General features: G+C 38.6%; 1 protein-coding gene across 9 annotated transcripts in view; it reads right to left on the bottom strand.

Annotated features, from left to right (window-relative positions):
- The window catches only part of LOC134669411 (tropomyosin-2), a 44,257-nt gene extending 32,725 nt beyond the window's left edge, over window positions 1-11,532 (bottom strand). For 5 of the 9 annotated variants that reach the window (XM_063526973.1, XM_063526969.1, XM_063526951.1 and 2 more), the window contains exon 1: window positions 11,371-11,531. The gene's annotated coding sequence lies outside the window, so the exon portion shown is untranslated. Of the gene's footprint in view, window positions 1-11,370 lie in introns of all 9 variants that reach the window. The other 4 variants (XM_063526970.1, XM_063526968.1, XM_063526979.1 and 1 more) reach the window with 2 other exon arrangements.
- Window positions 11,533-22,328: the final 10,796 nt, after the last annotated feature.

Here is a 22,328-nt window from a genome sequence, read left to right as displayed (position 1 = left end):
ACGTGTTGCCTCCTTGTCACCCTTACGTACGAGTTTACAAGTGCGACAGAGAGGCAACACGTCGAACGTGGTTCACGTTCGCGGTAGGACTTCTGTCCAAGGTTCACCATCACCAACGACCGCTGACCCTACTCAACCGAACAAGCGTGAGTTATGGTTTGCAACGGCTCGGTCAAGTTTCAAGGTCAATGCACCCAGGCTAAAAATAACCCGCCATTTTAAAATGATTTTACATTTCTTAACTGCTCGAAAGTAAGGATTATGGTGTATGGTAGCGGTAAACACGGTTTGTAAATGAAATGGGTTACTTTAAATTTCTAATTAATTAATATTAAGTAAGGTAGAAAAGTACTAGTGCTCGACGCTGCACTAGTATTCGATATGGGCACTTTATGTCAGTGACAAGGAATAAATATGAAATTGAATACAGAAAAATCTTCGCCGTTCAAATTTAACCTATATTACTTTGCCATAAAGTGCCCATGTCGAATACTAGTGCAGCGTCGAGCACTAGTACACTACCGTGGACCGTAATACCTCTTCAAAACTTAAATTCTGAATTTCTGGCAGTATTACCTGTTGTTTTATTAATTTCTAACATAGGTCCAACTAGGCAATTTAAGAATAGAGATCTTTATATTTTAATTTGCCTACATTTAACCCTTTCCACGTCAATTATGAACACTAAATATTCTCTTAAACGATAGATTTACATGATAAGAAGGGCATGCATGCTGTTTTCTTTACCTATTTACGAGTATTGTTTTTTTTTGAGATTATAGAGGAACCTATTGCAGGTGCAATAAGATAAATTGAATTCTTAAAAATAACCATTAAAACCAAACATTTTAAAATTTTTGCTATATATAGTGCCTCTTACTGAAAATCTAACTCATTTAAGAAACCATTCAATCAAAATTCCACTCTAAGAATGCAATACGAACTATGAGAACTAACTCAACAAACCACGGTGTAACAAACGATTAAAAAAGTTTTTCCAACGATCATCGGCAAAGGTTAAACACCTAGCCTATTGGCAAGCTACCGAGCGAATCGCCTACACAACCAGTGTAGGGGTTAATCTTTGATCTTTTGACCACCAGTTGCAGGTACAAAATATTAATTTACGATGTTCGCGGTAGGCCTTCTCCAGCAACACATCAATTTTAGTAGGGAAAAGACAGGTGAAAATTGATAAAGAATAAAGTACATAAATAAAACAACAAAATTAATACCCGGTTTTAAGTAAGTAAGTAAGTAAATATTCTTTATTGCACCAATAATTATACATCTTACATACATGTAAAATTACAATAAAATTATCCACATAAAAGGGATAAATTCGGATTAGTTAAATTGTATTAACTGTTGATTAATCTCTTAAGTACCTAATTATAAAAAAACGATCTCATAAAGTTTGTGTCAAACGATAACTTGCTAACTAAATGCTAATATTTAAACTTACGCATTTTTATGAAACCTTAATTTGAGCTCTATAGATATGAAGCTGTCCTTTTGGGCGCTTTTGAGATTTATACCTTCGTTCTATTTCGAATAATTTGTAAGGATTTTTAAAGATGTGGCACTTGGATACTTTTACACAGACACACACTTGAGCAAAGAAAACTTTGCCCTCGGCGCTTCGTCGCTTTGCTACATGTAGCTAAAAGTATCCGTTCCACACCAATTTTGGGGAAAGCCATAAGCCGCGCGTGACGCTGTCGCCACCTAGCGGCCATATCGGTGCTGATCGTAACAGACGCGTTTTGTTAGAGAGCGAGTCTTCTGTACCTAGTACTATTATTTATTCTGTGCCGTCGGAAACGTTATAAGCCATGGGATCAAGTTATACTAGCCATGAACTCTATCGGTATAAATATTTGTGAATGTTATACCTGGAATGGCGTCTAATTCTTTTATAGCCATTAGCTTTGGAACGGTAACGCCACGGTGATTGCTAACCACAATGCCTTGTTTTTTAAACGGTGACGATAATTTTTAAATCGTCTTCTTTGGGCAAGACTCCATTATTGTTGTTATTGTTAAATAAAATAAATATTATAAGACAATAATAACGATAACACTGTATAACACAATGTTATGGCAGGTGTCCGAAACTTAGCAATAGCCCAGACTTATTTTCCACCCAAATTTAAACCATAGACCAGGCCGCGTAGCCAACATGCCAATCGCTTACGCTCCGTAGCGATCGAAACGCAACTGTCACTGTCACACTTATATGGAAGAGAGATAGAGAGACACAAAGCGTTTCGTTGTCGAAGCGATAGCGATTGTCACCTTGGCTAGGCCGGCTGGACTCTTTCCATTTTTCTATAATAGCTCCCAATGCCTGCTGAAACCGGTTTACGGGTATCTATTTATGCACCCGTGAATGGGTTCCAGCAGGCGTTCTACATGACATCAAAGCTCTCCAGATGGCCTCTACGTGTTGGATCTATATCCCCACGCACGCCTTATAAATGACCGGGCTTAAAAATCCGAGAGTTTGTAACGGAGATACAAATAAAATACAAATAATATTAACTTTTTTTTTAAATTGAGTTATAAGGTGACGATTTTGGGTTACCTTTAATATAATTATGGATTTTGTTAAGGTTAATGACCGTAAGATATTTCGCAGGAAATTAACCAGATAAAAAATTAAATGATATTCACTGAATAAGTCCTCTGGCATTAAGAACACAATAAAATACCCGAACAATTACATTTTTCCGCATACAGGGTGTGGCCTGTAATAAGAGCAAAAAATCAAACTGGAGATTCCTTGGAGTACCCAAAGTTACCACCAAGTGGTCCCGATGGTTCAAAATTCTTATTTTAGGAGAAATTTAAATTTAAAGTCAAGTTTAGCAAGCAATGGATTTTAACATTGCGTTACGGTCGCTTAACTGTCGTAAGATGTCATGGTACCGGGACGTCTTGGTACGCGCCTTTTAGTACAAGTTATTTTAAAAATGAATACAGAGAAAAGTAGCTCTTATTATTAGGAAGTCAGAACTCATTCAATATGCAATGACACGTTATGTTTTGTTGACAAACTCGAAATACTTTTTATTGCTATGTAATGGAAATAGTTTTTAAAATAATTTATTTTCGTAATAAAAACCTCCATAATACACTTAACTTCATTACCTACCTATTTGAAAAATGCTTTGAACTTTGTCAATATTGACAACTGTCAAGCGAATGCACAACAATTATTTATGTAATCCAATCTTGTTTATGATGGAATTACATGACTGAACGGTGGAGCCAGAAGAAGTTCAAACCAAGCTGTTGCACCGCAAACGATTTCCCGATCGGAGGCAGACTGACAGTGTCATCGTCAACGTTGAACGTAGTGCCACGTTTGCGGGACAACGAGCCTGTCCGGACGGCGGTGCAGCCTCAGCCAGCGTGCAGGCGGTGATATGCGAGTCAGCGTGGCGTTATACTAAATAATAGTCTGCAATTTCGACAACCACCAGTACCAAAAACAGAACTACGTGTATTCTATGGATCTGTCACAGAAGTCTTATTAGAGGAGAAAAAGTACCTACCTGATTCATAACAGAGTCATTTGAAAGAATAAGGATACCTACTGCTGATACATCGTATTATCGAAAAAGCAAAAAAGCAATTTATCGGCCAAGATTATGAATGGAAACTGAAAAGTGTTTGTTATTAATTTGTTAGTTGTGAAATGTAAGTACTTGTGTTATGTAGTTGTTCAAGATTAATAAACTCAGTAACTGTACCTTTTTGTTTATTATTTTTTCTATGTGATGTAATTATTTACTTGAAGCAATAGGCGTAGCTAAGGGTGGTATTCCATCTGTCCAATTTTTTGTCATTTTGTGTCACTCTGCCATTAAGCAAAATGTGAGACAAAATACACATTGGACAGGTGGCCAAAATGATCTTAGAGTCAGTCCAAGAATAGTCTGCAGCGGATTTGATACCCACGCGAGAGTCTCGGGCGAGAAGCTGTCGACGAGAGCACACCATGTACACACTCGTTGAATCATTCACACCGCGGAGGCCGCCACGATGGACATAGAAACCGTTGCCCTCTGTGCTGCTAGCTACTATAATTATTTAGGCCTATATCATAAAAAATATTTATGTTTCATATTTTTGGGGTTCCATACGACTCTATTTGGTAAAATTTTAAAAACTGCAATTCAGTCTCGTTGGACCACATTTTAACGGCTGCACGGCTGATCACCAAAACGTCTTTACAGAAACACACCGGGTAATTATTGATAATAATATTTAACATACGTAATTTGCATTTGTGATGTCTAGCTCCAATTTGTTCGTAGGTTTTGGTCGGGTAGTTACACAAATTTCTGTTTTAACAATGAGTGTGTACATGCCCTGCCCCGCTGTCCTCGCGAGAGCAGCGAGACCCTTTGACTCGGCCGGAAAAAGCCGACCACATGACAATCGGAGAACGGCGAGACGAGACAAGGAAGACCGAGACAAGACGAGAACTGACTGTACACACTCGCTCTCGGCCTGTCTCGGGGTGTCTTGCCGAGAGTGTACAGCCGCCATAAGCGTGAGCGAGTTTACAAGAGTTATGCAAAAGAGTTTGTTTAAAGTAAAGGGCAACGAGACGGTAAAGATAGAGTCGGACCAAAAAAAGTCTGCAGCGGATTTAATAGCTCATGCAGTGCAAGTGTCATTTATACGTCATAATTTCATAGAAGTTTGACGTTTTAAATGACACTTCAGTCAAATCCGCTGCAGATAATTCTTGGTCTGACTCTAGCGACAACAGGATCAGTGTGTCCCTTTCTATTATTGCCAGGTAATAAAGACGGTACCTATCTATCCAGTTTAGTTTTTAATTTCAATTTGTATTTTCTATTTTAAGGTTTTGTAGGTTGTTTTAATTTTAGGATACATTTTATTGTAACTTTGATATTAATTATGTTTTGGTTTAAATAAAAAGTATTCATAATAAAGACAGAATACGTAAAAACAGTTTGTTTAAAGTCAGACCAAGAATAGTCTGCAGCGGATTTAATAGCCCCCGCAGTGCAAGTGTTATTTTAAACGTCAAACTTCTATGAAATTATGACGTATAAATGACACTTGCACTGCGTGGGCTATCAAATCCGCTGTAGACTTTTTTTGATCCAACTCTACAACTGTTTTCTGCCGGGGTACGTCGCCTTTCAAAATATCATAAATATTGTAATAAACCTCCACAGTAACCTAAACCATGTATTAGATTGTTTAATCTATTCTCTCTTACAACATACATGACAATGTACGTCAAGTTGCTAATTTATCAAAATAAAGCAAACTTTACAAATAATAATATTAATTTAGTAAACTAATCAATTATGCACGTGAAATATGAAACATATGGTTTAACGAAACAACAGTAAATGAAAACCGAGCTTTATTGTCAAATCAGAGTTACGAATGTGGGTTGTGGTTGCACCAAATGTAATTTTGGTTGTGATCGCAGTTGTACAGCCAGATGAATTAGCAGTGAAATTCTTCGTTATTTTTGAGAAGGCCCTCCACCCAGTATTGCACATGTTGATGTCGTGTCGGAGCGAAGTCAAACGGAGAACAGGTTGTACCATCGTTCGTAGTCGTTGTCGTGAAAAAGAATCATCCTTACAAAATTTTAAAAGTGCAAGTTATCTCATGAAGTGGTTATCCATTTAGATTGGCATAATTATTATCATTTATCAGTGATTTTATTGCACAATTTTTGTTGGAACTGCTTAATAAACAATTCAAGTTGCTTTATAGCGTTTTACTCATTTCATCCTTTTGTCCGTTAGGCCTATTTGATAAGAAAACTGTTAAGTAATGTTGATTTCCACATTAAGTACTGAACAGTAATTGAAAATTGCATACGTTTAAAAAGCGATATTATTACATTTAATAGGATTTTCAATATTATTGAAAACGATCGTAAATGTCAATGTCAAGTATTCCGACTGGACACATAACGTCTGCAGTACATTGCGGGCTCGATTAATTTTGTTAGAAAATAACAGAAAATTATTTCTTCATTTTAATTAATTGAAACTATTTGGACTTAATTCCTCATTACTTAAAGGGCGTATATTTTAATTTTTTGCTCTTATTACAAGCCACACCCTGTATATGCAGTCAACGGAGATGATTCATAAGAAAGCGATTTGAACCGTGAGGTGAGTCAACTTACATACTTACTAAAAGAAAACAGGATGGTCCCAGTTCGGTCGGAGGAAACTGATTTCTTCACACCATCCAGTAACAAATATTTCGTCAATGATTCATTATAAGTAGGTATTCTTATTATTCTCAACTTCATTGACAAATAGATATTATTGCTTTTAGTTTCATTAGTCAAAACCGAGTCAAAAGTTCAAAACCAGATGCGCTCTATTTCTACAGTTAAAACTTTAAAAAAACGCTCGTGTGGTAGACCGCTTTCTTGGCTGACTATACGGAATTTCCAGCAGACGGAATTGGCCGCAATTACCTGTACAGTCGCCATCATATATATCGGAGCGGCCAAGGTGCTCACAAATATCTGAGCACGCCTCTATTGTCAAGGCGTTAGAGTGCTGGTTCAGATATTGTGAACACCTTGGCCGCTCCGATATATCTGATGGCGACTTACCTACTTATTAGGTACAGTCACAGACTTCAATTAGGGTTCAAGCTAATTTGGTTGTCAATACTAAATGTATAAAGTCCAATGTAATGTGAACCGTAAATGGCTCAACAATTGAAGTCCGCGACCGTACTACACTACTGACTACTGTATCAAAGTCTGTGTTTTTCTCTCTCGGATACTAAAACGATTGTTTTTTTTACCAATATATCTAAAAATCTTGTTTTGTACCAATTTTGTACTAAAAAGGCAGATCGTTAACTGGCACTGTCATATTATATTATATTATATTATATTATATTATATTAAAACAAGTATTTTTAGGTCACTGCACTTCGAATATTACCTACAGAATACGATTGCTTTTGAAACGGAAAATATGTAATACCGTTATACCTACGTTTATACAGGGTGTAAATGGAATACGAGCAAATATTTAAACCAGATTTTTTTTTATTTGAGACAACGGTGACAGGGGTAAACAAGCATACGGCCCGCCTGATGGCAAGAGGTCACCGTATAAATTACCTGATTAGAATACATATATGTATCCTTAATTATTTTATGGAATTTCCAGCAATCGCAAGTCTTTAAAATGATATAATTTAAGCTGTGTTATTTATTACTTTTGAAATTCAGCTCTTACGTTAAGGGGGTGAAAATGGGGTTGTAACTTTTGAATGGCTTCCATATGAATATGCGGATGAAGACTAGAAGCACATGTAAATATACCTAAGTAGTTAAAGTGAGCACGTCGTCAGTAACAACAGAGAAGGAATGTCATAAGGCTTAAATCACAGGCCTTTAACGCCGGACCGGTTTCCGCTGTGATCCTCAAACGGTTGTTACAATTACAATATCATGTATAAGTTACAAAGGATTAGCCGTCGGGGTCTATTAGAAAGCTACAAACTATACCTACAGGTAAGAAATTATTAGGCCCTCCAGGGGAAATACCTACAATAATTCAGGTAGCTCACATAGCTGAAAATACGTTTTTTTTTTTTTAAATACATATCTCTAAAGAAATATATTTTGATAAAATTTCGGAGCACAGGAGCAAGCTAGCCACAGACTGAGTCCCAAAGGATGGATCTCGGGACAGAGGCAGACCAAAACGGACATGGCGAGACGACTTTGATACATTTTGTAAAGAGTGGCAGGATTGTGCATTGGATAGGATAGGACCAAATGGCGGCAAGTAGGGGAGGCCTTTGCTTAGCAGTGGGACACTCTAATAGGCTAATAAAATTAAAAAACAGTAACCAACGCTTAATGGGTGCTTGGGCTAAGCTATCTCTAAACCTTAATTCGCTTGGAACTCTTGCTTCGAATCATATAACTCTTTGAACAGGTCTGATGGGAGATAGCAGATCAACATAGCAGACCTTTCTTCTGTTCTTGCAAGACGGCAAGGATGATCGTTTATTTTATGTATAAATGTAAATAGAAAATAATATAGCTATCTAAGCAGTAAATCGAACAATTTTACTAGTTCTCTGTTACCGATTACGTAAAGATGAACTATATGATTCCGGTGGACACAATTACGGTTAGGTACTTAATAATAAGGTAACGTCTGTACATAAATTATGGTGGATGAAAGATTGAGAACCACTATTATCATATAGCCATCGCGTTTAAGAAATATTATAATCCGTGTTCAGTAAAAGCACGTCCGTATGCCGTGACGATTGCATCTTCTGCATTCCATCCGTGCATTATGCCTGTTTATCTGCATACGTTTAATGTTTATCGTTATAGTCACAAGATTGTTGATAAATATTCTATTATTAGGATTTCTACATAATTTTCATAGAAATGTGCTACAACTTTTTATATTTATGTAGATATCGTAGTCTCTTTTACCCCCCTTTTTCATACATTAAACTTTACGGGCCTGATTTAGTTAATTATGTTTTATCCCTTTACTACAAATACATAAGTTAAAATGACAGATAAAGACAAACGATTCATAGCTAATTTATGTTATGAATAACGCCATAAATATTGTTTAGCTTGTTCATAATATTCATTTTTAAACGAATGAGTGCTTGAGTACCATCTGTCCCTAATTAATCCAAAGATTCAAAATTCAAAATAACGAAAGAAAATTTTGCAAATAAAAGGGCATGAAAGTAAAATAATAATGTACCTGTATGTCTAAAAACGAACCCAAACAATCATCATATAACATATTTGAACTTATACAGGATGTAAGCAGATGACGGGCAAATATTTTAACAACAATGGTAAATGAAGATTATTTACGTCTAGCATCAAACAATTTGACATTAAACGTCTTCAATGACCGGTAATACATACATAATATATTATTAGTTCAATTTAATAAATAAAATTACTATGCATTATGTGCAAATTTTTTTTGTGTTGTCATTGTTTCGCGCTGACGATTGCTGACGCAAGACGCTTCACCAATTGGCCACCGTCCAAAATGTACCCAGTTAATGGCTACTTGTCAGCTAACAATTATCTATTTGTGTTTAGTTATGGTCGATTAGAAATACCGCCCTAATTACTGAGATTGATTGGTCCGAGCAACGGATTGGTATTGCTAGATCCAAGGTCTATGGTGCGTCCAAATGCGTCATTTCATTGGTAAATGATTTAATTTCACTTTGAAAGATGAATTCGACACGGGCCATGAATTATTTTATTTTATTGAGTAGTGGGCTTTGATATTTTTATTTTTGGTTTTCTTTACAATATTTGATAAGTTTGATAACCTGTCACTTAATTAATGAAGTTGCTATGTCAAGGGGATTATTAAAATTAAATCCGCTAATTAATCGCGTAATCATTAGGTTATTGCAGGCCGCATCTTTTATCTTCACATATAGTTATTATTTCCAGCACCTTAGTTATATACATTGCAGTTTTATTAGTCCGCGAAAAGGCCAGGTGTATTTAAATTAAATGTAATAAAATAAAAATAATGTAATAAAATTAAATAATAAGGAAAGCGTCGCGATTGCGACCTCGATTCACTTTAGCTTCAGTCTTGAAGGGTAAAAATATTTTCCGGTATTTTAAGTGTTTTAATTTTGAAATAATTACAATAATTAAGTTTTTTCGAGAGCCAACTCACTCGAGTTCATCAAAAAGGAGTACATATAATGTAAAAGTCCCAGAATTTGACGGTCTAATTCCGATAGGTAACAGCCCGTTTGTCGCCTCTCCAACTTAGAATAATTAAGATTAAAAGTGGCAATTATTGGCACAGTGTCCGAATTTACTTTAAAAATTTTCAAAGCCAACGCATATGTTGACAATCCCTAAATTTCCTTAATGCTTAATGTTGTATTCGGTTACCGCGATAGTTATTCATGAAATAAAAGTATTCAAACGGATTATATACAGGGTGGAAAAAGTAATAAGACCTTAAAACCTTATCTCGTTTTACTTAAAGGAAATATTATTTTATTTTTAAAAAAGAAACATAACTGGCTTTCAAAGATTTTTTTCATTCCCTTGTCTTGCTTGGGAATATATTGTATTTTGAATATTGGAGGGTTGACCACGACACGAATGCTGTGAAGTGAAGAGTTCAAAACGTCTGGATGTATTTTAAATTCATGATACGTTAATACTTTTAAATAATTTTATTTCTTATCCTTGTTTACTGGCATTGACTTAGTGGAATATAATACAACATTACGGTTATCCATAACGGGCATTGATTTTATCGCGACTTATTACAACTTAATGAAACGTGTTGCCCAAATTGGGAAGGTGATCGTACCTGTTGAGTGCCGAGTATTATGTCAAGGCAGAATGTATTCATGTCAAAGTCTTTAGGTTGGTTGTAAAAAAAATACGTTGTATATACGTAGGTATAAAAAAGTAGGATACCTATCGATCGATATCGGTCGTCATCGAAGATCAGAAAACATTTTAAACTTTCAACATACATAGAATAGATTTATTCGTTCATACAGTAGTATTAAACTTTAATTTAAATTATAATACCGAATTACGTGTTCTAAGTTTTGTTTACTCAATCGAGCAAACACAAGTTTTTCTAACGAGTTAAACGTTTAATATACCTACACCTAAATAAATACATATTTTTCCTGTAGCTGCATTAAAATTTTAAAAGTATCCAGAACATTTCTTTCATAAGATTTCCCCTCGATATCCTGATTTACTGGCATCTAAAATTAACTCGGCTGAAAAAAAGTTTATCTACCGCTCCGCGCATGCGTCTACCGCCTCCGCTCCTCGCTCGCTCGCCATTGGCTGACGTTCTGGCCGGCTGCCAAAAGCGCGGCAAAACTTTGGCATAGACAGTTTCTATTGGCCGCCCGAAATGTAACCAAGCACCGCGGTATTCAAAAATAGAACGAGCGATTACAAAATTTCTGGCTGCTTTCCCGGACTAATTATTGAAATACCGGTTATAACTGTTATAAGTTTACGTGTTTTAACTATTTACTTCATGTTAATACATAAATAATGGTACATAATTAGATATTAAATAAATTAATAAGATAAATACACTTTAAATATCAAGCATACAGTACAATAATAAAATCGACACCGGCACTAATTTCGCATCATTTTTTGGCGTTTAATAACAAATTGATCATCCAAAAATCAAAACTAATTTTTATAATCCTATAATATCCTGAATCACTGCACTACCTACTTACCACCAACACGTTAATAAAAAAAACACTTTTTTTTTTCACGGACACTATGGCACGGTTACTTACATGTCGAGTCGACGCGAGCTGTGGTGCGACTGGCGAGCTGGCGGCGCGCGGTTGCTGGTGTCGCCTTACGGCCGCGTAAGGAGATGGCCATCTTCCCCGCTCCGAGAATAAGTGTGAAGAAAAGCCTTCCGAATTGCGATTAAGTTGGCAATTGGGATATGCAGAAAGCTTTCTCTTGATCACTACAATGATAGAAATTGTAATGTCAATGTCTCTGTTTGAGGTTTAAAGACAATTGAAAGCCAGAGAGCCATTCAAATGCAATGGCAATAATTCTCGTACAAACTTATTTAACAAAAAAAGTATTGCTTCCCTACAAATAAATACAGCCGTGGTATGGTTTATTGAAATTTCTAATATTTCTAATTATCCTAACCAAAGTTTGCCTACCTAAGCGTTTAACTTTTAGGAATTCGTTTGGAAGAAATGTAAAAAAAAATACTGCCATTATATTTTTTTAAACTGATACTTACATTGTTTTTTTTTGTAAATTCCAACTGTCATCCAATTCCAATTCCAACCAAGTGTGTTCCAATTGTCAACTGTGTGATGATCTTAGGAACCCATTCTTTTTTATTAAAAAAAAATTGGTTCCTAAGATCATCAATTTTGCAGCTCTACTTTTGACCCATTAAAATATTCAACCTGGCCCCTGTTTCACCAACGTGACAGGTGCGACGAATTGTAAAATCACTGTTCCTGACGTCACAGGCATCCATGGGCTACGGTTACCGCTTACCATCGGGCGGGCCGTATTCCTGTTTGCCACCATCATTGTATTATTAAAAAAAACTTTATGATATCGGAAAAAAACAGATATTTCTCTTGCTATGTTTATGACAATTGTCACAAGAAACACTACAATTGTCACGAAATTTCGACATATAACTCATTACCTGTCAAGAATTACCTACAATTCTTCTAAATTTTTGACAATTGTCAGAAACTTCGCAGGAGAAATATCTGTTTTTTTCCGATATCATAAAGTTTTTTTAAATAATACAATGATGGTGGCAAACAGGAATACGGCCCGCCCGATGGTAAGTGGTAATCGTAGCCCATGGATGCCTGTGACGTCAGCAACAGTGATTTTACAATTCGTCGCACCTGTCACCGATGTGAAATTGGGGCCTGTATAACAAAAATTCAAAGAGTTTAGATATTGATAAGTACTCCTAAGGTTTCATTCTAGAGTCACAAGTAATTTTAGCCTTAATGATAATAATGATATTGCGAATTATTTTCCATTTTAATAAACATTTTCCGTTAGTATAATATAGCCTTAGCCTGAAAAAGACTTAAGGTTTTTCCATAAATAATTCTGTGTTTAAAGTATAGATTTCAAGGAAAATAATTAATAACATCTTCAACGTATTCTGAATTCCTCCTAACCTGCTGCGTTGACCCAATTCAGAAGAATTCGTACCACCTTGGCTTTCGACACATTTGATAAGCAGCCACAGCTATTCACGGCTTGCCAATGAGAGGAAAACTGAATCACCCAACAGCTGATCATAACAAAAGGTTTCGCAGTGTGTGACGTGCTTTATGGCGGATTTTACATAGAATTAAGTAGTTATTCTTATTAAGGATGGTACGCGATGGTAAGGGCGGTAGCGCCACAATGAGCCAAACCTCGCGGTTTGCCAAGCCAAACCTTTCATAATTGGTGTGATGAAAAATTTCGTGTTTGACTCGGCAGCAACGTTTGTCTAACTCTAACCTAATCCTCACCCCCTCGCCTTTTGTGCCTTGACCCCCTCGCTACGCTCTTTATTCAATATTGAAAAATGTTACTAAATAAAAACTTTGCTCCCTTCTAAACTGTTGCGTCAGAAAGTAACTGTTTGTCATTAAAAATATGAAATATATACTAATCTTAAATTTGACTTTTATCGCATACTTAGCAGTATCTCTATACTTAAAAGCAAGTCGAATTAGGGCCTTATCTGCCACTTTTACCAAGTACTTAATTACCAACTACATACATTCTGGATGTAGATGCCATCAACCGCCACTTTAGCGTTTCTCCTGTGGAGCTCGATTCCTCTGTAAAGCAACGAACTCTATCCCTGCTTGATAATACGCCACGCCCCGATACACAGTTGTTCCAGTTCGACAAAATTTCACCGCAGGAGGTTCTTACTATCCTTAAAAAAATTAAAACGAAGGCCGTTGGTCAGGACAACATCAGCTTGGACATGGTTTTGCTCGTGGCGGAAGATATTGCTCCCATTTTAGCTCATATAATTAATTTTTCCTTCTCCTCTGGCACTTTTCCCACCACGTGGAAACTTGCTCAGGTTATCCCACTTCCTAAAGTCCCTAGTCCCACGTCATTCTCCCAGTATCGTCCTATTTCTATTCTCCCGATCCTTTCAAAAGTCATTGAGCACTTTGCGAATGAGCGCCTGTCCTCTTATCTCAATCGTTACAGCCTCTTCAACACACTTCAATCCGGCTTCCGCCCGGGACATAGTACTGTCTCTGCCTTGGTGAAAGTGACCGACGACATTCGTTTGAATATCGAGAACCGCCTGTTGACGGTGTTAGTCCTGTTGGATTTTAGCAGCGCTTTTAACACAGTTGACTTTGATATTATGTTAGCTCTGTTGCGTAATCTAAACATGTCCCCGTTGGCACTGGCCTGGTTCCGAGACTATCTCTTTGGGAGGCGCCAGCGAGTCAAGGTTGATGACAGTACTTCTGACTGGAGCGAAATTACGGCTGGTGTTCCTCAAGGTGGTGTGCTGTCCCCACTGCTATTCTCAATTTTCATTGATGGTATCACGAAATCTCTGACTTCGTCATATCATTTATATGCAGACGACTTGCAGATATACGCAGCGGCTAGCGTTGATGATGTCGAGTCGTTGATAAGCCAAATAAATCACGATTTGACTTCTATTCGTGACTGGGCGGAGTCGTTTGGTCTAAAGGTAAATGCTAAGAAGTCGCAGGCAATTATGGTTGGTGGCGCTTATTTCATCTCCAAGTTGGCTGGTCAGATAATACCCAATATTTTCTTTGATGGAACTCACATTCCCCTCTCCTCTACTGTCAAGAATTTGGGCATTATCATGGACCAGACTCTTTCCTGGTCAGCTCACGTTACCGAGGTCAGCAAAAGACTTTTCGCTTCACTGCACTCCCTGCGGCGCCTACAAAATTTTCTCCCACTTCGTACGAAGGTCGTCCTTGCCCGCTCTCTCTTGCTTCCTCTTCTGGACTATGGGGACATCGCGACCCTGGACCTTAATGAGGAACTCCTTAATAAGATGGAGCGCCTGCAGAACGTCTGCATAAGATTTATATTTGGCCTGCGAAAATTTGACCATGTTTCATCGTTCCGTTCTCAGCTTGAGTGGTTACCTATCCGCCGCCGGTAGAGACTTGCACATCTTATCTCTACTTTATAAGGTGCTGTTCTGCCCCTCTTCTCCAACTTACCTTGCAGAACGGTTTAGGTTTTTGGCGGATGGTAGTGACCACCGGCTGCGATCTAGTGCGGATCTATCGCTCGCCATTCCTCCCCACAAACACCGGTCTTACAATAAGTCATTCACGATACACTCTGTGAAGCTATGGAACGCGTTGCCATCCCCGTTAAGGCAGTGTCAGTCTGTAGCGTCGCTGAAGGCAAAATTAATGAGGTTATGGCAATAACACAAAATGTCAACTGAAGGACACGTAGGTAGGATTGTGCGGTTATATATATTTATATATTTGTATGTATTTATATATATGTATGTATATATTTATTTATTTAGAAGTAATCAGTAATATTGTTATGGACATGTAATTGTTTCGTATATCTATATATGTATATGCCTTTGCACCTAATGCATCACATTGTATTAAGTTATGTTCCTAGGGTTAGCTACTTCTTTTAAGTCTCGCCGTCATGTACATTTTATCTTAGTTTGACTACCATTTCATATGTATCTCTCAGTTACTTAAAGGTTAGCTGGAAGAGATCCCTTAACGGGATAAGTTCGCCTTTGTACACATTTATTGTATTCTCTCTGTGTTATGTACTTGTTTTGTGCAATAAAGTGTTTACTACTACTACTACTACCAACTATTATATTAATAGGCCTTTTCATCCGTGTCAGATGTTTTAAGCAGCATCCCGGTAACGACACATGCGTTCGTGGTTCGTGGCTGTATAGCCCTATGCGGGAGAGGATCCCTCGTCCATCTGCTGGGGGGAGCATACACCAAATCATATGCTAATAGCGTACTCAGTACATAATTGTAAGTATTTGCTCTTAGGTAAAGGCAACACCTTAAAAAGATTCTGGGTCGGCGCAGCTGGCACGGACGCTGAGTCACCGACGCATCGAGGAATTCGTGGCGTAATTACGATATGTGATTATTGTGAATATGTCACGGTTTGGAAACACTTGTATTGAAAACAAGGAGTACGTGTAGTTATGTACATATTAGTTTATCCACTTAAATATATACCGGGTGTGGCCTGTAATAGGTACGAGCAAAAAATTAAACTGTAGGCTGTACTCCTCATACTGACCAACATTTGTTCGGTGACTTTTAAAAATAACTTGTGGTTTGATTTTTAATACACTTTAAATTTTATTCTAAGACGCAATGTATTGCGAATTTTGTTATGTTTAAGGCGTGACAAGCAACGTCAATCACAATGATAATGGCGTGGCGATGGCGTCCATAGAAGATAATATTTATTTTGTATGAAAAATAGGGAGTCTAAATACTTCATAATTTTTAAAAGTTGTTGAACAAAAGTGTCACATTTTGAGGAGTACATACAATCTATGTTTTAATTATTTGCTCGTGTTACGGGGCACACCCGGTATTGGTTAATGATAAGACACTAAAGGCTGGCGTTCAGTGGCGGATTTGCCCTAAGGCCAAGTAGGCCCGGGGCCTAGGGCGGCAAGATATAAGGTGCGGCAAATTTTAACAAAAAATTCGCTAATGATACAAGAAAAAACTCAAAATGTAGTCAATACATAATGGGTGCTGAGAAAGGGGCGGCTATAGGGCCTGATGGGGCCTAGGGCGGCAAAGACTGCAAATCCGTAAACTGGGCAACTGTTTCCATTTCTACGCGTGACTTTTTCTGCTTGCTGAAGCAGCTCAGCTTTATTATTTGGCAAGCAGTTGTCACTGCTATAAATAAGACATGCACGAAATATGGCCCTTTGTTTTATTTATGCTACAGTCGACGTCAAAGACATGTTTACACTTTCAATTGCACCTCTCCTTTGTAATAAGGCGAAAAATGTAAACATATCTTTGATGTCAACTGTACTAGCGGAAATCGACGCAAAATTTGAACCCATTCAATACTTATTAAAGTATGAAATTTTGGAAGTCGGCAAGTTAAGAACCGGGCCTTATTTGATGCAGCTACTTTAGTCGTTGTCACGAAAAACACTGACTTTCCATATCTAGGTATTATGTCTTCCTTCCAAATAGAAAACCTTGGGTTTATCTGATGGCGTCAACGTCTTATAAAAATAGCCATAATAAGTATAATTATGGAGGACACCACAAGGTTAGGTTAGTCACACTAGAACTTCCGGACCATATTTGCTGAACAAAACGTCCAGAATACTATAAAAGAGTCACAATGGAACAAAATGAAGCGTAATAGGATTCTAAAAATCTCTAAAATGATAAGTACCTGTTTACAAGAGTTTTGCTATTGCCACATGACAAATTGCTTTTCACACCGTCTAAGGCCCACTTGCACCATTCCACTAACCCGGGGTTAACCGGTTAAACCAGGAGTTGCCATGGTTAGCCATACATTTTGACACTAGGTTAATAACAGTTTAACCGCTTAACCCCGGGTTAGAGGAATGGTGCAAGTGGGCTTAATAGGAGGAAACTCATTTTGCGACTCTAGTATCGTCGTGCTTATGAAGGGGATATTAACCGGAACTAGTTTTGGCATAAGTCCTTTTTTCTTTTAAACCAGTGGGCCTACCGCGAAGCACGTACGACGTGTTGCCTCTCTGTCGCGCGTGTAAATTCGTACGTAAGTGTGAGAGGGAGGCAGCACGTCGAACGTGGGTCGCGGTAGGCCCTCTGAATCTGAACGATACGAAGGTGTTATTGTAGCCTATTATAGGCACGTATACAGTCTGAGAGTGTGTGTTTTCAACGACCACAGCATTCCTTTTTCATCCAATAAGTATATCATTTTAGTTGGGATTAGAAAATGTAGCCAACAAGGCAACCACCACTAATTACAGGACATAAAGACACTCTTCATTATCGCCATCAGCTACCCCCCTCTATACAGACTGGCTGTGGCAACGCGACTCTAAATCTCTCTACATTTAGAGTTAAAGAGAGAGACTCTTTTGTATGTTACGTACCTATACCTATCGTTTTCCTCCTCCTATTGGCTCCTCTACACGTTGGCCAAACGCTCCGCCAACGCTTGGCCCATGAGTTGGCCGTGCCTTGGTCGGAACGCTACTACACGTGGCCACGTATTCATCATTTTTAATTTTAAAAAACACAAAAAGCATGAACGTCCACCTTCGACTGCGTCCAAGCACGGACTGCCGATTAGGCCACGTGTAGATGCGTACCGCAATCGCTTGGCCAATCCCTTTGATGTGCGGCCGAAAAACCGACACCGCGGCCAACTCATCGCTATCCCGCGCGCCAAAAGCCAACCGACACCAATACCCCCTCTACACGTTGTCCCAACATATTGGACCAATAGGCCATATAGTATAGGACGCAATCAACTGATGATGAATGATGTGTCCGTACGCGGCCGATGACGACACGCTGTTATAACAGGCAAGACCCTTCTAAAGCCGCCAGTGGTCAAGGATGGTCCAAAAGCCATCGCAATTGTGTACGGTAATGGCATACAATGGCGGACGACTGGCCATCAGTTGTCTATCGTGCTGGTGCTCAATCGGGGATCTTGTCGTAGCTTGGGTTCACACAGTCACCCATGACAGTAGCTTGGCATGGCCCATCGTTAACCACTGTGTACTTGGGCCTTAATAGTTCAGCATTGAGAGAAATTCTTTCACATGAGTTACGTATTGTTTGCCTCCCCTTGTATAAGGACGCAATCAGTGATGTATCGTACGCGGCCGATGACGACACGCTGTTATTTTAGACAAGACCATTCCAACAGTTCAGCACATTCTTTCACATGAGTTGAGTCAGATCAGACCAGGCCGGGCCCGGGCCAGAGCTTCCGGCGCTTCGTTTTCTATGGAAATCACCACGTGATCACCGATTAGCTGTCATAGAAAATGTCGGTCCAGGCCGCGTAGCCAAGATGCCAATCGCTTACGCTCCGTAGCGATCGAAACGCAACTGTCACTGTCACACTAATATGGAAGAGTGATAGAGAGACATAATGCTTTTCGTTGTCGAAGCGATAGCGATTGTAACCTTGGCTAGGCCGGCTGGTCCGATCCGCGGCCTAGTCTAGCTAATAGTCATCCTTTATGGCTCCTCTACACGATGGGCCAGCGCCGGCCACTCCAAGGGACGCAGCCATGCGGTGGAATGAGATAGCAATATCACTTGCTCCCTCTAACGCATAAATGCGTCCCTTGGAGTGGCCGGCGTTGGCCCATCGTGTAGAGGAGCCATTACGTATCGTCTTCCTACCCTTGTACGAGTATAGGATGCAATCAGTGATGTATCCAGTACGCGGCCGATGACGACATCTTTGTTATTTCAGGCACGACGCCGAAAATAGCCGGGGGCCATGTGTCTTCCAGGCGATTAGCGGTTTTATAGGAATTTTGTTGGTGACAAGGAAGAGTTTTAAATATTTTAGGTAAATATACGGAAGCGGCTCCAAAAACTAGTGCGATAAGGACAAGGCGAAAAATCCTGCGTAAAAATCTCAAAAATCGAGGTTTCGTACTCGACTGTTTCCTCCTCCAAAACTTAACCAATCGTAGCCAAAGGAAATCTAAATGATTATGAAATTATCTCTGTCGGGCCGTTTTGCTTTTTTGGCTAATGGATATCAGTTTTGAATATGTACTACGCCTCTCATTGCGGCATAGCCAATGAGGCCATTTTGGCCATTTTTGAAGGGCTCTAGCACCTTAAAAAACAAAAATATCAAAAAAAGCAAAAGGGTCCGACTCAGATATCGACAATATTAATCTGTGTTGAAAAAATCATTGCTCTAGCATCAAAAGTCAAAACCCATTGAGGAACAGTCGAGTATACGTTATACGTTTGTATGGAGAAATGACCACTCCTGTTGGCTCTTAATACACTGTTAATGTCACGGTGAATGTACCTTTCCTTTTTAACTTTTGAGCTTCTTCAGAATCTTGATAAGTATCAAACATAGGTATGGTACGGTGGTGGTACTGGTGCTCGACGCGGTCCCAGTACATGCCATCTTGAAACTTAAGTCGTTGTCTATAGAGATGACAGCAGGGTGTCATCTATTGGGCATTAGCATGTCGAAGCACTAGGATCACCACGTTATAAATAGAGGTTTAGGTAACGTAAATTTATGTCCCATGTGCCGGGCACAGTCCCAATAGAGTTAGACCAAGAAAAGTCTGCAGCAATTGTGATAGCACACGCAGTGCAAGTCTTATTTAAAAACGTCAAAGTTAAATGAAATTTTAACTTATTAATAACACTTGCAATGCGTAGGCTATCAAAATCGCTGCTGACTTTTCTAGGTCTGACTCTTATAGTTGCCTTAGCCACCTTCAATCGTAATTCCAAGTTAAAGGTGGCTAACTGGTTGTCAACTAATGTAATTAGGCTGTAAAAAACTAGGTCTAGAACTTTTACCTGAAATGTAAAAAAAAAACTGTTTTCTTAAAATATTATAGGTATTTCTGCCTCGTCTTGTCACTAAGTACTCTGTCAGCAGGATGAATCTAACAGCAATAGAATTGCCAAATTACATTGGCAACAATAACGTAGTGTTAATAAAGAGTGCCCAATAATAACATATTCAGATTTTCTTATTTTGCCCTAGCTCTTCCTGAAAGTTACTATTTATATGTATACCGTATAACAAACTCTGTATGGATATGATAATTATGATGGTCGTTCTTGTCTACCTGACAGCGTGATAAAACGGTGTCCGTCACTTTCTATCCGACGGTGTTAAAAAGTGACAGTTATTTTATCACGTGGATAAAGATAGATAAAGCTAACCATAATACGCCGGCTGGTCATCTTGGTACAGCCCAGAAATTTAGGACGATAAAGAAAATTAAAAACTTATTTCAGACAACTAATGGCCCATAACCTACCCATCAGTAAATAGGTGTTCTTAACTGATGGGCAGGTTATGGGCCTTTTGGAGTTTACTTACGCCCACATCATTTTCGAATGCCCAAGCCCTAGCCAAGGTGATGATCGCTTGCGCTTCTCCATCGAATCAATACTCTCTCTTCCATATTAGTGTGACAGTGACGGTTGCGTGATTGGCATGTTGTCTACGGAGCCAGGGGTGGCAGAGTACCGAGCACAACACCTCGGCTCACCGGGGTCTCTCCCAGAAGTCGTCGACAACGTCAAGGGTCTGCTAGGCTTCTTGGTAGCGTTGGGTTGGCAAGAATATTGCCGACAACCAATCAAGCAAAATAGGCGCAATAATATGACGTCGAGTTGCGGAAACCAGGCCACGAGATATAACCTAGTTTTGGGCCAAAATTGCTAGCTATCGGAATTAAGTTAGGTAAAAAAAATGCATTTATTTCAGACTACTGTTTGGGTCCATAATTTAATTTACTATTACATTAAACTTACATCTTAAGTTAACTTAAATAACTATCTTTAGGACTTAAACTTAGATGTAGGTGAGACCAGTGGTTTATCAGGCCACTGTCCCACCTATCGGCCACAAACTAACGTAAAGGATGACTCACGTTAGACCGAGCCGTGTCCGGGCCGGAGCTTCCAGCGCACTGTTTTCTATGGAAAGCATCACGTGATCAGCACGAAGCACGTCAGCAAGAAGCACCTGTCATGTCATAGAAAAGTAAGTCCCGGAAGCTCATACCCGGACACGCGCCCGCTCCGCGGGCCGTGTCAATACTGAAATTGGAATATTAACTCTGACATTTATCTATATTTTGGAAATTTGTGTATTAGTTAAGGAACAAAATGACATATTTATTAAAAAAAGTGACTCAAAAAATAATATAAGATTGCAATACAAATATGATGTTTGTACGATTAGATCGTCTAGTTTTATACTAAGCAAGAGCACATATGCCTCAGGAATAAAAATTTTTATCACTTGCCTGAATACATTAAGGCCCAAGAGGGGATCAGATTTAAAAACCAGCTCAAGAAATGGCTGTTAACAAAAAGTTTCTATAATTTAAATGAATATTTTATGTAGGTATACATAGACAATTAATAGTTATGATATGATGTTATGTTATTGTTTATTTGTTTTTTTGCATGCATTAGGTTAGTTTATAATAAAATTGTACACTCGAAATGGGCAAGCTGATGGACTTCTGTAATATTTATAAGACCTATGTACCAACACAGCTTTGACAATAAAGAAATCTTATCTTATCTTATTGAACTTTATGCATATGCACGTAGGTCTTAGTTGCTCTGTGGTCTGTGGCCGTTTAATCAGTTATTGGCGTTCAACCTGCGGTGCGAATATAGCGATCATTGGCGTCCAAAAGGTTAATTCTACGGTATATTAGGTTTCGCATCAAACCTAAGTGTGTCCAAATTACTTGAAAGCATCCACCAGCTGTCGTCGGACCTCGGTTTCGCAAGCGACCTCGGCCCGCCATTTCTTCCATTTAAGGCAGTCGTGGACCCTGGCTATTTAGCGCTCAGCTTTAACGATTAAAACGTATTTATTACGCTAGTTATTTTCCTGTTTATGATTTGTTCGGTCTGTGACCATATGTGGATGGCGACATATTCTTCTTCTTCCGCGCGTTATCCCGGCATTTCGCCACGGC

Source organism: Cydia fagiglandana, chromosome 12 (genome assembly GCF_963556715.1).
Source record: "Cydia fagiglandana chromosome 12, ilCydFagi1.1, whole genome shotgun sequence".
Lineage (NCBI taxonomy): Eukaryota > Metazoa > Arthropoda > Insecta > Lepidoptera > Tortricidae > Cydia > Cydia fagiglandana.
Note: the sequence above shows the minus strand (reverse complement) of the source record. Positions and strands in the feature narration are given on the sequence as shown.